The sequence below is a fragment of the Bos mutus genome, chromosome 21 (assembly GCF_027580195.1).
Source record: "Bos mutus isolate GX-2022 chromosome 21, NWIPB_WYAK_1.1, whole genome shotgun sequence".
In the NCBI taxonomy this organism is placed as follows: Eukaryota; Metazoa; Chordata; class Mammalia; order Artiodactyla; family Bovidae; genus Bos; species Bos mutus.
This window is the reverse complement of record NC_091637.1, coordinates 15,920,745-15,935,773: the sequence shown is the minus strand read 5'-3', so window position 1 is coordinate 15,935,773 and position 15,029 is coordinate 15,920,745. Positions and strand designations below refer to the sequence as shown.

General features: G+C 49.9%; 1 protein-coding gene across 9 annotated transcripts in view; it reads left to right on the top strand.

Annotated features, from left to right (window-relative positions):
* Positions 1–15,029, top strand: part of KLHL25 (kelch like family member 25) — a 52,051-nt gene that overhangs the window by 18,031 nt on the left and 18,991 nt on the right. For 2 of the 9 annotated variants that reach the window (XM_070358167.1, XM_070358168.1), the window contains exons 2-3: positions 553–598; positions 936–1,760. The exons of 3 other annotated variants lie outside the window; for them this stretch is intronic. The gene's annotated coding sequence lies outside the window, so the exon portion shown is untranslated. Of the gene's footprint in view, positions 1–552; positions 599–935; positions 1,761–2,167; positions 2,234–3,025; positions 3,119–15,029 lie in introns of those variants that run through there. 4 more of the 9 variants (XM_070358163.1, XM_070358165.1, XM_070358164.1 and 1 more) reach the window with 3 other exon arrangements.

The window sequence follows — 15,029 nt, the reverse complement described above, 5'->3', positions numbered from 1 at the left end:
GTCGCAGAGAGTCGGACTCGACCTAGCGGCTCACACTGTATGTCTGTGCTTCGTACCTGAAACACACAAGAGTTTTTTCAGTCCTCCAAGAGCCAGTGGCTGCCTCCGTAGGACAGTGTTCCAGCCCACCACCTCCTGACTGCCTCACCCCCATGAGAACGTCTGTGTCTGTGTCGGGGCTGTGATTCCCGGGGATCTTCATCTTTTGTATTTTGCCTCTTCTTTTGTGTTGTCTTTTCAGTAATAATGGCTGAGATCTGGGGTGTGCCTGTGGGCCCGTCTCACTTGGTTCGTGGAGCTCACACCCAGCGGAGGGGGTCTTGGGCAGAAGCAGGGGCGCCGACCCTCCGTGGCTGCATCTGCTGGGCTGGACGTGTGGCAGTTATTTCAGGGCGTCATTCCACATCTTGCCCAGTGGCCCAGCCTGTAAAAAGCACTCGGCACAGAGCCTGGTACACAGTCGGTGCTCATCACGTGGTTTAGTAGTAGTAGTAGTACCATTGTAATCCCCATTCGTCTCTGAGCTGCCGTTTTCTTATTTGTAAATTACAGAACTGAGAGGCCGTGTGGTAGGATCCCACCTCTGATGCTCTTCTAGGTGAGTGAAGCCATGTAACTGCATGTGCTAAGTCATTTGGGTCGTGTCTGACTCTTTGCGACCCCATGAACTGTAGCCCACCAGGCTCCTCTGTCCATGGGATTCTCCAGGCAAGAATACTGGAGTGGGTTGCTATTTCCTCCTCCAGAGCATGCTCCCAACCTTGGAGTCGAACTCATGTCTCTCTAAGTTTCCTGCATTGGCAGGTAGGTTCTTTTACCACTAGCGCCACCTGGGAAGCCTAGTTTTGGCCAGTGAGATGGGGGCAGAAGTGATGTGTGTCCTTCTAAGCCAAATACCAGTGCCGCACTTGCCAGAGCTTTCTCTCTCTTCCCAGTGGCATGGTGACTGGTGATAATGGTGTCGTTTGGGATGCCGGGAGTGACAGTGATGAGAAGAGCACTCTCCACCCCCTCGCCCCCACCACCAGCTAACCCACAGAGCACATCGCATGAGCAAGGAATATCTCTCCCCCCAGCGCCACTGAGACTCGGGGGTGTTGGTTGTTGCAGCCCAGCCCAGCCCATCTTGATTAAAACCGAGTCATCACCTTGTCAGGCTTGGCTATGAGGATGAAATCTTCCATGTAAGATGCCCAGCACAGTGTGGGTACATGGTAGTCAGGCGCTCCATCTGGCTCCCTTCCCAACCAGATTCCCTGCTGATTCTTTGCAACAGGTGTTGCTTCATCTTTCAGCAGCCTTTCACAGGCCTTGACCCCTTACCTCCTGTCCTCTGCCTCTTCTGGGAAGAAAGCCTGTTGCCTGGGAAATGCCAGGGCAGCGTGCCACCCAGACCCTTCCTCCAGGGGCAGCCCACCCACCCCAATGGAGCTGGTGTCCATCCACACAGCATCTATCAACTCAGAATAACAGCCCTGACAACCGGAGACCGTGTCCGTCTGGGACCTGGCTATATCAATCATGAGAGCTCAGTGGCTGCACTTCAAGTGTGCATAACAATCGTGTGCATCAAGTGAAAAGGCCGGAGCACGTGGAGAAGGCCCTGAGGTGTCTGCCCGCTCCTCTGGGACCCGCTTTCCCTTCCTGACTTTGGGTGTGGCTGGACAGGGTCACTACCCGCCTGGGAGTGTGTGTGAGTGTGTGCACATGTGTGAGACCCTTTAGCGGCGGCACTGCTGCTCACGACCTCAGGACGGCAGGTAGGTACCTGGCTGCCCCACAGGGTGCCTCATCAGAGGGTGTGGAAGGGTTGGGCTTCTGTCTGTGGGGGTGACCTCAGGGGTGGCCTCCGTCCCTCTCTCTGGGTTGCTGTTTGACACAGGACATTCTATGCTACCTGAAGAGAAGCCCCACTTACTGCCGGGCTGTGTATGAGGCAGACAGCCTCACCACTTGGCTGAGCCTCACTGTGTTCTAGAACCGCCCCCACAGCCAGCCCAGTGCCCTGCAGGAGGGCCAGGGCTTGTGATGAGGCCAGGATGGGGTGAGGCCGCGGGGCGGGGCGGAGCAGCACCCAGCAGACGCTATAACCACGTGAGACCAGGAGGCATGCCTTACACAATTCCCAGGACTTCCCTGCAGATTTGAAACCTTCACAATCCCAAGCTGAAAAACGAGATCAAAATAAATAAATGCACAGTGGAAAACATCAAGAGTTTTAAAACTGTTGCAGGTATGTCCAACTTTTGAACAGATGTATAGTTTTTGTTTTGGTTCTCTTTTTTCAAAGAAAGGGCCATTGAAAAGTAGAAGTAAAAAAGAAGGACTAATAAAAAAAAAAGTAAGCATTTGAGGAAAATAGGAGTAAGGTTTCTCACTGTCAGAGAAGGGAATTAAAAATATGGAAATGGACAAAGCTGTAGTGTTGAATTTGAATTGGAGATTTTGCTATGAATTTATGGTTTTCAATATGTATAAATAGATACCAGAATAAAATAGATATAAATGTGGAGTGTATGTGCATTCATATATATATATATATATATATATTCCCTAGTTCTTTTCATTCTCAGGGCTTGGGATCAGCAATGAGCATATCTAGCTATCAAATTTTACTTTCCAAATAAATTGCCCACTAAACAGACCAGGGTTCTTGGAAAAATGAACTAATTCCAGGGATGGTAGCAATGTTAATTTCCTGATTTTGATGGCTTTATTGTGGTTATATAAGAGAAGAGAACGTTCTCCTTTTCAGGGACTACTCACTAAAATATTCAGCTTATTCTCAAATAGTTTAGATAAAAAGGTTCCTTGCATTATGCTTTCAACTTTTCTATAAGTTTGACATTCTCTTGAATAAAAAGTAAACACACCAAATAGGCATATTTAATTTGTTCTTAAAAAAAAGAAAAAAAAAAGAAAAGTAGAAGCATCTAGGGAAAGGCCCCATTGACAGTTCACTTGTATCTAGGATCTGTGGCTCTGCTTCCGTTGCAGCGATCTTACTGATTTTACTTTCAATTAGCAGTGAGATCTGCCTGCTTCATGAGGTGCTTAGTTTGTTTTCCACTTGAAACCTGAACAGACGGCTGCCCCTGCACCCCAAGAGCTCCCCGAGGTGCGTGTGTCCTTCAGGTGTGGGCAGAGCGGGGACCTGGGCTGCAGCATCACGGGGTGTCCTCTCGGAAGCCCCCTCCCGGGACCTTGGCTGCAGCATGCGGCCCTGCATGGGTGTGTTATCTGATAGCGTTGGAATCCTTCGTTATCACAGTTCTAGAAGTAACCCAGACCCAGCAGGCTTGAAGAAAACCTTCAGAGTTTTTCCTGACTACAAAAATACTGCATACTTGTTAAGAAAAAAAAAAAAAAAATCAACTTAAAAATGAACAGAGTGGACAGTGAAAAAGCCCTTTATTCAGAAGTGAAGGCTGCGGCTGGAGCAAGTCTTCTGAGTTTATTCCTTGACAGTGGTAATGGCAGCAGTAATAAAACAGCCGACTGGGTGAGAGGGTGAGGGCGCAGCCATCCCGATGCTTGTCTCCTGTAATTCTCCCAACAAACCTATGAAGCCGCAGCTGCTTTCATCGTTACTTCTGTGGCTGAGAAAAACAGGCCCAGAGAGGTGAACTCACTTTCCCAGGCTCGCACAGGAAGGGCTGGGCTGTCTCCAGGGGCCCTGTTCCTGTGCGGGAGATCCGGCTCCAGACTGCATGCTGCCTCTCCCCTCTCCGGGCTGGGGTCCGCCGCTTCTTACAGCTGGCATGTCCGCGGCGAATCCTTCACGCGCACGTGTGGCTCCAGGGCTCGGAAGTCCCTGGCCCTGTGTGATGGTGTCCCTGCCCATCCCTGGCCTTGCTCTTCCCTGTAGGGCTGGTGGTTTCTGCCCGGCATCTGCACTTACCGCTTCTCCACCTGAAGCCTCCCTTCCCTGCCAGGTGGGGAGGGGTCAGTGATCCAGGACAGAGCTGGGCCTCCCAAAGAGTGACCTCCAAAATGCAGTTCTGGTCTCCTCCGGTGCCTTTTTCTCTGAGAGTGGCACTGGAATCTTTGGAGAGCTTGGCAAGTTTTCTTCCTGGCTCCATGCATCCTGGCTCCGTGCATCACTCAAGTTTAAGCCCACGTGTCCCCTCTTCAGAGGGGCCTGAAAGAACCCACCATCATCGTCTTGCCTGGTGGCCCACCACCTTTTATTTTCTTCATAGAACTTCAAGGACGTGAAAGTGCCCTGTTCCCTGGTTTGTGTGCTCACTGATGCCAGGTCTTGTCTGCCCCATTCCCTACTGCCAACCCCAGAGTGCAGCCCCGCTCGGGCAGGAACCTGTCTCCCTGCCTGGCACGTGGGAGTTGTTCAGAAAGTTTGTGGAGAATGAGTGGGTGAGAACATTACCTGCAGCCCCTCAGCTGGGCGCTGGGCTTTTCCAGCTCCCTCTGGCCTGGAAGGATGGAGTTGACACACTCATTCAGAAAATCGCTGACTCCTGGCTTGGGGTGGAAGGTGGGGAAGGGTGAGTGATCCAGGACAGAGCTGGGCTTCCCAAAGAGTGACCTCCAAAATGCAGCTCTGGTCTCCTCCAGTGCCTTTTTCTCTGAGAGTGGCACTGGAATCTTTGGAGAGCTTGGCAAGTTTTCTTCTGAATGTTTTGCCCCTTGGCTTGTTTCCTTGTTTATTTGGGTAACTTTCCAAAGAGCAGGGAAGGGATGAGCTGGACCCCTTGTTATTTGGTGCCTTTTTTTTTGGAGGAGGGGGCAATTTTAAAACATTTATTTTTATATATTTTTTATTTTATTGGAGTATAGTTGATTTATAATGTCAGTTTAAGGGGTACAGCAGGATGCTTAAATTAGACATACACATATATTCATTCTTTTTTATTGTGTGAGGTGATGTCTCATTGTAGTTTTGATTTGCATTTGACTAATAATAATAAGCTATGTTGAGCATCTTTGCATGTGCTTGTTGGCCATCTGTATGTCTTTTTTGGATCCTCTGCTCATTTTTTGATTGAGTTGTTTGTTTTTCGGATGCAGAGCAGCAGGAGCTGTTTGTATATTTTGGAGATTAATTCCTTGTTGGTCACATTGTTTGCAAGTATTTTCTCCCATTCTGTGGGTTGTCTTTTCATTTTGTTTATGGTTTCCTTTGCTGTGCGGAAGCATTTAAGTTTAATTAGATCCCACTTGTTTATTTTTGTCCTTATTTTCATTAGGAGGTGGGCCCAAAAAGATATCGCTGTGATTTATGTCAAAGAGTGTTCTGCCTCTGTTATCCTCTAAGAGTTTTATAGTGTCTGGCCTTACGTTTAGGTCTTTGATCCATTTTGAGTTTATTTTTGTGTATGGCATTAAATAATGTTCTGATTTCATTCTTTTACATGTAGCTGTCCAGTTTTCCCAGCATCACTTACTGAACAGACTGTCCTTTCTCCATTGTTATTCCTGCCTCCTTGGTCATAGATCAACTGAGCACAGGTACCAGGGTTCATGTTTGAGTTTTCTATCCTGTTCCATTGATCTAGTCAGGTTTTGTGCCAGCACCATACTGTTTTGATGACAATAGCTTTGTAGTATAGTCTGAGGTCAGGGAGTCTTATTCCTTCAACTCTGTTTTTCTTTCTTAGGAATGCTTTGGCTGTTAGGGTCCTTTGTGTCTCCATACAAACTTAAGAATTTTTGTTCTAGTTCTGTGAAAAATACTCTTGGGAATTTGCTAGGGATTGTGTTGGGTCTGTAGATTGCCTTTGGTGGTGGAGTCATTTGTCCTATCTTGGTGTCATCTTTGATTTCTTTCATCAGTGTCTTCTCATTTTCAGTCTACAGATCTCTTGTCTCCTTGTGTAGGTTTATTCCTTGGTATTTTATTCTTTCTGATACAGTGGTCAATGGGATTGTTTCCTTAATTTCTCTTTTTGATCTTTTGTTGCTGCTGCTGCTAAGTCGCTTCAGTCGTGTCCAACTCTGTGCGACCCCGTAGATGGCAGCCCACCAGGCTCCCCCGTCCCTGGGATTCTCCAGGCAAGAACACTGGAGTGGGTTGCCATTTCCTTCTCCAATGCATGAAAGTGAAAAGTGAAAAAAAGTGAAAGTGAAGTCGCTCAGTCGTGTCAGACTCTTAGCAACCCCATGGACTGCAGCCCACCAGGCTCCTCCGTCCATGGGATTTTCCAGGCAGGAGGACTGGAGTGGGCTGCCAAGTATATAGAAATGCAACAGATTTCTTTGTGTTAATTCCATATCCTGCAGCTCTATCAGATTCACTGATGAGTTTTAGTGGTTTTCTGGTAGCATCTTAAGGGTCTTCTGTGTATGGTGTATGGATGTAAGAAATCAAAGTATCGTGTCATCTGCAAACAATCACAGTTTTACTTCTTTTCCAATTTGGATTCCTTTTATTTCTTTTTGTTTCTCTGATTGGTGTGGCTAGAACTTCCAAAACCCCATTGAATAAAAGTGGTGAGAGTGGACATCCCTGACTTGTTCCTGATCTTCGAGGGAATGCTTTCAGTTTTTCCCCATCGAGAATGATGTTAGATGTGGGCTTGTCATATATGGCCTATATTATGTCAAGGTATATTTTCTTTGTAACCACTTTCTGCAGAGTCTTTACCATAAGTGGGTGTTGAATTTTGTCAAAACCTTTCTCTGCATCTACTGAGATGATCATGTGGTATTTATTCTTCGGTCTGTTAATGTGGTATATAACACTCGAGTGTGATGGCATTTGTTAATGTGGCGTATAATATTGAAGAATCCTTGTATCCCTGGGATAAATCCCGTTTGATGGTGGTGTATGATCCTTTTAATGTATTGTTGGATTCAGTTTGCTAGTATTTTGTTGAGTATTTTTGTGTCTGTGTTCATTGTCCATGGAATTCTCCAGGCACGAATACTGGAGTGGGTAGCCATTCCCTTCTCCAGGGGATCTTCCCAACCCAAGGATTGAACCTGGGTCTCCTGTGTTGCAGGCTATGCATTACCATCTGAGTCACCAGGGAAGCCCCTCATCAGTGATACTGGCCTGCAATTTTCTTTTGGCGGTGGGGTGGGGGGTGATGTCTTTGTCTGCGTTGGTATCAGGGTGATGGTGGCTTTGTAAAGTGAGCTTGGGATCTGGTCCTTCCTCTGCAGTGTTTTGAACAAGTTTCAGAAGGGTAGGTATTAACTCTTCTCTAAATACTTGATAGAATCACCTGTGAAACCACCTGGTCCTGGACTTTTCTTTGTTGGAAGTTTTTAAATCATGGTTTCAATATTAGTACTTGTAATGGCCTATTCATATTTTCAATTTCTTCCTGGTTCAGTCTTGGAAGTGTGTATCTTTCTAAGAATTTTTCCATTTCTTCTAGGTTGTCCATTTTACTGGCATATAAATGTAGTAGTCTCTCATGATCTTTTGTATTTCTGTGATGTTCATTTTAAGTTCTCCTTTTTCATTTCTGTTTTCATTGATTTGAGCCCTCTCCCTTGTTTTCTTGATGAGTTTGACTAAAATTTATCAATTTATTTATCAATTGTTTATATTTTCAAAGAACCAGGTTTTACTTTTATTGATTTGTTTTCTATTTTCTCATCTATTTCTTTTATTTCTGTTCTTTATCATTTCTGGGCCTTTGAGCTACGATCAAATGTATTTCTGCTCTGATCTTTATGATTTCTTTTTTTCTAACTTTGGGTCTTTTTGTTCTTTTCTGGTCACCTTGGGTATTTGGATTTTTTTGTTCTTTCTCTAGTTGCTTTGCGTATAAGGGTAGGTTATTTGAGATTTTTCTTGTTTCCTCAGGTAAGACTGTACTACTGTAAACTTCCCTCATAGAACTGCTTTTGCTGCATCCCATAGGTTTTGGATTATCATATTTGTGATATGATAATCTCAAGGTATCTTTTGATTTCCTCTTTGACTTCTGTGATCCACTGATGGTTTAGTAACATATCATTAAGCCTCCAGGTTCTGTGTTTTTTATAGTTTTTTGCCTCTGTAATTGAATTCTAATCTCACAGCATTGTGGCTGGACAAGATGCACGATGGTATGATTTCGGTTTTCTTCCAGTTTACCGAGGCTTGACTTGTCACCTAAGATGTGACTCTATGTTGGAGAATGTATGATGTGCAGTTGAGAAGAGAGGGTGTTCTGCTTTCTGGATGCAGTGTTCTGTAAACACCAGTTCGGTCCATCTGGTCTAATGTGTCATTTAAGGCCTGTGTTTCCCTGTTGATTTTCTGTCTAGGTGTCTGTCCAGAGAAGCCCCTCACTCTTACTGTGTCACTGTCAAGTTCTTCTTTTATGGCTGTTCGTGTTTGCCTTGTGTATTGAGGAGCTCCTATGTTGGGTGCTGTTACAGCTGTTACGTCTTCTTGAATTGATCCCTCCATCATTGTGTAGTGACCTTCCTTGTCTCTTGTAGTCTGTTTTGTCTGATACGAGTATCGCAGCCCCAGCTTTCTTTCGATTTCCATTTGCGTGGAGTCCCTTTTCCCGTCCCCTCACTTTGTATTTGTCCCTAGATCTGAAGTGTGTCCCTTGTAGACAGCACACAGGCAGGTCTTGTTTTTGTATCCATTCAGCCAGCCGATGTCTTTCGGTTGGAGCATTTAATCTGTTTACATCTAAGCTAATGTTGATATGTATGTTCTTCTTGCCATTTTAATTGTTTTGTTTTTGTAGGTCTTATTTCTTCTCTTCTTTTGTAGTCTTTTGATTTGATGTCTGTCTTTAGTGTTGTATTTGGATTGCTTTTTCTTCACTGCGTGTGTATTTACTGCAGATTTTTGGTTTGTGGCTCCTGGGGGGTTTTGCTTTTGCAGGTTTGGTATTTATGTGCCAGTCTGTTTTAGGTTGCTGGCCTCTTTTTTCCAGTGCATTTCCAGTATCCTGCATTTGTATTCTCATCTGCTCACAACTGCTGGCTTTGATCCTATGTTTAATGTGTAGATGTTTAATGTACTCCGTTTGCCTTCGTGTTTGCCTTTACTGATGGGTTTTCCCATTTGTAATAGTCTTGACTCTACTGTACTTGGGTCTCTTCTTTTCGACGTAGAGAGGTTCCTTTAGGATTTAAGGCTGGTTTGGCGGTGCTGAATTCTCTTAGCTTTTGCTTGTCTGTAAAGCTTTTGATTTCTCCATCAAATCTGAATGATGAACCTTGCTGGATAGAGTATTTTTGGTTGTAGGTTGTAGTATTTTTTTTCCTTTCATCACTTTAAATATATTGTGCTACTCCCTTCTGGCTTGCAGAGTTTCTTTTGAAAAACCAACTGTTACCTTATGGGGATTCCCTTATACGTTATTTGTTGCTTTTCTCTTGGGCTTTTGGTAATTTTTCCTTGTCTTTAATTTTTTTCAGTTTGATTAATATATGTCTCATTCTTTTCTTCTTGGGGTTTATTTTGTGTGAGACTCTGTGCTTGGACTTGAGCGTTTCCTTTCTTGTGTTGGGGAAGTTTTCAGCTCTTATGTCTTCAGATATTTTCTCAGATCTGTTCGTTTCCTTTTGGGACCCCTGCAGTGCCATTGCTGGTGTGTTTAATGTTGTCCCAGAGGTCTCTGAGACTCTCCTCATTTCTTTTCATTCTTTTTTCTTTATTCTGTTACACTTCAGTGATTTCCAACACTGTCTTTCAGCTCAATCATTTGTTCTTCTGCCTCAGTTATTCTGCTATTAATTCTTTCTAGTGTATTTTTTTTTTTTAGTTAAAAAATTTTTTTAATTTTAGGTACAGCATTCTATTACAGAGGTACATTTTGTGGTCCTTTCTGCTTTTAATCTTTAAAGATTTTTTGTTTATTGTTATTTTTATACAATTTTTAAAGGTTACTTTCCATTTACAGCTGGTCCTGGGGCTTGTTCAGGCTTCCTGGTGGGAAGGCCTGGTGTCTGCCCACTGTACGTGGAGCTGGGTCTTGTCCCTGTGGTGGGCAGGGCTGTGTCCAGTGGTGTGTTTAGAGGTGATGTGAGCTCAGCACCGCTTTAGGCGGCCTGTCTGTCCATGTGTGGGGCTCTGTTCACGTGCTGCTATTTGTTTGGCCTGTGGTGATCCAGCGCTGGTGCCTGCAGGTTACTGGGTAAGGTCAGGTCTTGATGCCTAAACGGCAGCCTCTGGGAGTGCTAACGTGGATCAGTATTCTCCCGGGCCTCTGCCACAGTGTCCTGTCGGGCAGTCAGCCACAGCCGACCCTTGTCTTCCCAGGAGGCCCTCCAGGACTCAGGTCGGCCCAGCCCCGGCTCCTCTGGAGCTTTGGGCCGGGTCTCAGTGTACCCTGTATGCCCCCCCAGAGTGGAGTCTCTGTTTCTCCCGTCCTGTGGTTCTCCTGCACTGCAGCCCCACCGGCCTTCAAAGCCAAGTGCTCTGAGGGCTCTTCATCCCGATGCCAGACCCTCAGGCTGGGGAGCCGACCAGGTGCTCAGGACCCTCTGGTAGGAGAACCTCTGTGATGTAATTACTTCCCAACCTGTGGGTCGCTCACCTGGAGGCTGCAGGATCTGATGGTGTCATGAAAGCACCCCTCCTGCCATCTCGTGGCGACTTCTTTGTCTTTGAATGTAAAATGTCTTTTTTTTTTGGTAGGTTCCTGTCTTTTTCTGCTGATGGTCGTTCAGCAGTTCATTGTGATTTTGAGGTTTTTGTGAGAGGAGGTGAGCTTGAGTCCTTCTGCTCTGCCATCTTTTCCAGTCGAGAGCCTTCCTTCACTGAATGCTTGCTGTCTCTCCTGCCTGTGCTGGCCGTTCCCCCCTTGACGTGGGTGTGCAGCTGCAGAGGCCCCTGTGCACTGTTGGGATGGTGTGGGCACTGCTTGGCGTCTGTTTGCAGGTCTCGTAGTGGCAGCTTGTGTCCATGCCACTCCTGGGACAGCGGGAGCAGGGTTTGGAGCCTGCTCATGGGTCTCCTTGGGAATTCCCTGGTAGCTCAGTTGGTAAAGAATCTGCTTGCAGTGCAGGACACCCGGGTGTGGAAGATCCCCTGGAGAAGGCAGTGGCACCCCACTCCAGTATCCTTGCCTAGAGAGTCCCATGGGCGGAGGAGCCTGGTGGGCTATAGTCCATGGGGTCACAAGAGTCGGACAAGACTTAGCAACTAAACCACCACCACCACATGGGTCTCCTGGGGCAGCTGCCGTCTGTGTACTCCTAGGACAGCGGGCACAGCGCTTGGTGCCTGCTTGCGGCACCATCAAGACCTGACCTTACCCAGTAACCTGCAGGCACCAGCGCTGGATCACCACAGGCCAAACAAATAGCAGCACGTGAACAGAGCCCCACACATGGACAGACAGGCCGCCTAAAGCGGTGCTGAGCTCACATCACCTCTTAGAGCAGCAACTCGCTCCCACCCCCAGAGCTCCTGCAGGCGGCGTCCTGTTGCCTAGGAGCAGTCACAGGGAGGGATGCCCTTATGATGGTCTGGCCCTCTCCTGGGGTACCCCCTAGAAATGGTGCCTTACCTCTCTGGCGGGCCCTCGCTGCTCCCGAGCATACCCTCAGTTGCCACACTCCAGCCTCTCCACGCAGCCAGCCCCTGTCCTCTTCTGACTGAAACCTGAGCCAGCACCCGGCCACCCCCCGCACCAGCAGATGAGTGCCTCAGGCGGGGGAGCTCTGGGCAGTGGTGCCCACCTCCCATGCAGGTTACTGTCTGCAGTGCCTTCTGCAAGCCAGGTGCCACGCTCTCCTCCTCCTCGGCACTGAAGCTCCCCCTCCAACTAGTCTGGTCTCCCCGCCAGTGAGAGGACTCCCCAGCTTGCAGGGACTTTTCCTCCTCCACAGCTCCGACCCTGGGGCACAGGCCCTGTTCCAGTTCCTTTCTTTGTCCCTGGGTCCTGTGTGGTTACACGGAGGTTTTCTTTCCCGTTGAGGAGTCTGTGGCCTTATGGCGGCATTCGGTAGGTGTTCTGCGTGAGTCACTCTGCTTGCAGATGTATTATTAGTGTTTGGCGGGAGGAGGTGAGCGCCCCATCCTGGTCCCCTGCCGTCGGTCCCGTGCCTTCTGTGTGGTGCATTTTAACCGCTTCCCTGCAGGGAAAGCCTGTGGTCACAGGAGCGGAGCTGTTGTAGGAACTGGATCGATACCTCTTAGTGGGATGATATATTGCTCGTCAGGAGCCTGGCAGTGTTGTGCAGGTAATTGATGTGCCTTGTATCCATCAAAGCCCAGGGTGATGCTTAGGTCATCAGAATAATCCTGAGATGCCTACAGCTCGAGAGGGTCTGACTTACTGGGGCCTCCGAAGGCAGGGGGCCACGGAGACAGGCTTCCAAGAGCCAGGACAGACCTGACTTGGCAAACATACTGTTGTTCCCCCCCGCCCCACCCCTTCTTAAAATCTTTAGTTTTGAGACAGGACAGAAGTCTTACAGGTACTCATGGAGAAGCAACACATGATCACAGTTGAAAGCAAAGACAGTCCAGTTGGAAAGTTTTTAAACCTGTCAGCTAATGCTGAAGCTGAAGCTCTGAGCATGGCACGCTGCAGGGCTCAGAGGAATGGTGCTTAATATTCTTCCCCTTTTTCCTCTCCCTCTCCCAACAGAATCCACGCCAGCCTCCTCATAGTCCTCCTCAAGGGCAGCCATGTCCTCATGGGCCCCAGAAAACACTCCTTCCTCTGTGCCTTCACCCACGTGGCAGTGACCAGAGGCACGCTGGGCATCCCTCAGGTCAAATGTGTGGTCCAGGCCGCAGCGATGGCCATGGTGTTGCTCAGCAGGCACCCAGCTCGCTGGACTTGGCCCACACTTTCGGCGCTCACCCCTCCCGCCACTGGGAACCTCCTGTCTCACACCGGCTCTGGGTCCTCCAGCCCCAGCACAGGGCTGTGTGTGTCACTGGTACCAGTCACTGGTAATCATCTCGTGAAACCCATTCTTGGTGAATGGGGTGGCCTCCCCTGGTGGTGGGAGGGGTGGCAGGACTTCCCCCGCTGAGACCCCCTGGCAAGGCCAGCATCCTGTCCCCCAGTTCCAGTGAGTCCTACACTCACTGGGACTCCTGGCGGCCCGGGACGGGAAGGAAGGGGCAGAGGGCCTCAGGTCGGTGGTCACCAAGCCCCCGCGCTCCTCCTGTGCACAGCTCCCATCTGGGGCGGCACTGCACTCCCGGCCTGTGTTCAGCCTCTTGGCGGCCCCGGGGATGGATGCCATGTCACCCCACGGCTGAGTCAGCACCGCAGACTAGCGTCTCCAGGCCCCTCCTGGTTTTGGGACCTGTCACCATGGCTGGGCAGGTGCTGGGACCCCAGGGATGTGCGGCTTTGGCCAGCCCTGGATCCCATGGATCCCATGTCTAAAGAGCCTGGAGCGGGAAGAGAGTGGTTCCTGAGAACAGGCAGGTGTCAGGGTAAGCAGGAGGGGGTGCCTTGCTGGCTCAAGGGTCTCCCACTCGGATCCATTGTCACAGTCGGCCTGGCAGCATCCACAGCTGCCTCAGCCTGCATCTTCTCCGGAGCATGGCCGTGTGAGCACTGCAGCGGATGCTAGCAGGGAGAGCCTCGTGCTCCGTGTGCAGCTCGTCTTGGTCATCCAGTCCGGCTGAGCCTCCACTCTGTACCAGGTCCCATCGGTTAGCACCACACACAGTCCTTGCCTCAGGGGCCGGAGATACAGAAGGCAGATAAGCCTGTGATTGTAAGTTGTGACAAGTGCTGTAAGTGAGGGAGGTGTGGGGAGGAGAGAGAGCAAGCCTTTCAGGGACAGCGAGGTGGACGGCAGAGCATTCCAGGCAGAAGAGCAGCTCATGCAAAGGTCCTGAGGCCAGGGACACGTCCAGCACAGCTGGAGGGGCAGCTCTTTGGGAAATAGCAGGATGTGAGGACCCAGAAGCCACGGTGGGGACCTGGGATTTTACTGAGACTGCTGAGATGTCCTAGAGCTGGGTGTGGTGTGATCCAGGTGGTGCTTTTTAAAGGATAACTGTGGTCTCTGGGTAGATTCAGACCCGAGCAAAAGCAGAGGCTGGGGTGGGGGTTCTGTGAGTTGGGGGTGGTGGGGAGGGTCAGACAGGGATTCGTGTAGGAGGTAAGGCCACAGGGCTTGTATGAACTGGTGTGGGGGGCGGGGGTGGGATTTGAGCACGAGGGAGCGTGTTGGTGCTGTTTCGCAGGTTTGGGGGAACACTGAGAACTTCCCCAGACATGTCACAGTGGAGGGAACAATTCGGCTTCTGGGGATCTTGTAGCTGTGAGGCAGGGAGCCCAGGGTCGGGTACGCAGCCCTGGGGGACCCCTGGCTCCCAAGCCTGACCTCCCACACTGCTGGCCAGAGCTGAAGGGCAGCCCTGGGTACCTGTGGGCCTGGGTGAACACTGTGGTCCCCTCCATGTGTCTGAGCCTCAGTATTCCTGTCTGTAAATTGGGGCCAGTGGGCCTCTCGCTCCCTGGAATCCTGGGGCTTCGGGGCTGTTGCTAAAAGGCTGGCTCAGGTCCCGGCATCTCCTGAGAGGACGTGGGGCAGACAGGGAGGCGGCTGGCCTGGTAGGCAGCCTGCTCCCGGCTCTGCTCCGCAGAGCCAGGCCGGCCGCCGTCTGGGGGCTGGAGCCCACTGGGTGTATCTGTGCATCTCAGGATCTTGGCCTGGGAGGGGGTTGGCATCAGCGGGCAGGCATCCTCAGCGGAGTGGGACAGAAGTCAACTCTGGGCCCTGGCCACCCACTCAGCACTGCCCTCGGAGATGTCACCTGACCTCATTCTCCGGGCACACGTGGCTACTCTGTCGGGGTTTGCCGTGCTTTGGGGCACTTTCTCATCTTGGAGTCCTGCTCTGTCCTGCCCCTAAAGCCCCGCCCCCCCACCAGGGTGTCTCCACCTGGATCCCTCCAGGGCGGTCCTGTGCACAGCACCCCAGGATGGAGGCGGGCCTAGCCCAACCTCACAGTCCCCTGCCCGGCCGCCCCAGCGTGGACCTGGGTCTGGGACAGAGGGAGGCGGGCCGCATGGGGCCAGAAAGCCTGAGAGGGCCTTTGCCCAGCGGCTTAGAGTGTGTGTGTGTCCATGTGTCACCACGTGGGGAGAGCAGGGCTGTCCACTCTCTGGCTGGCCCTGGGG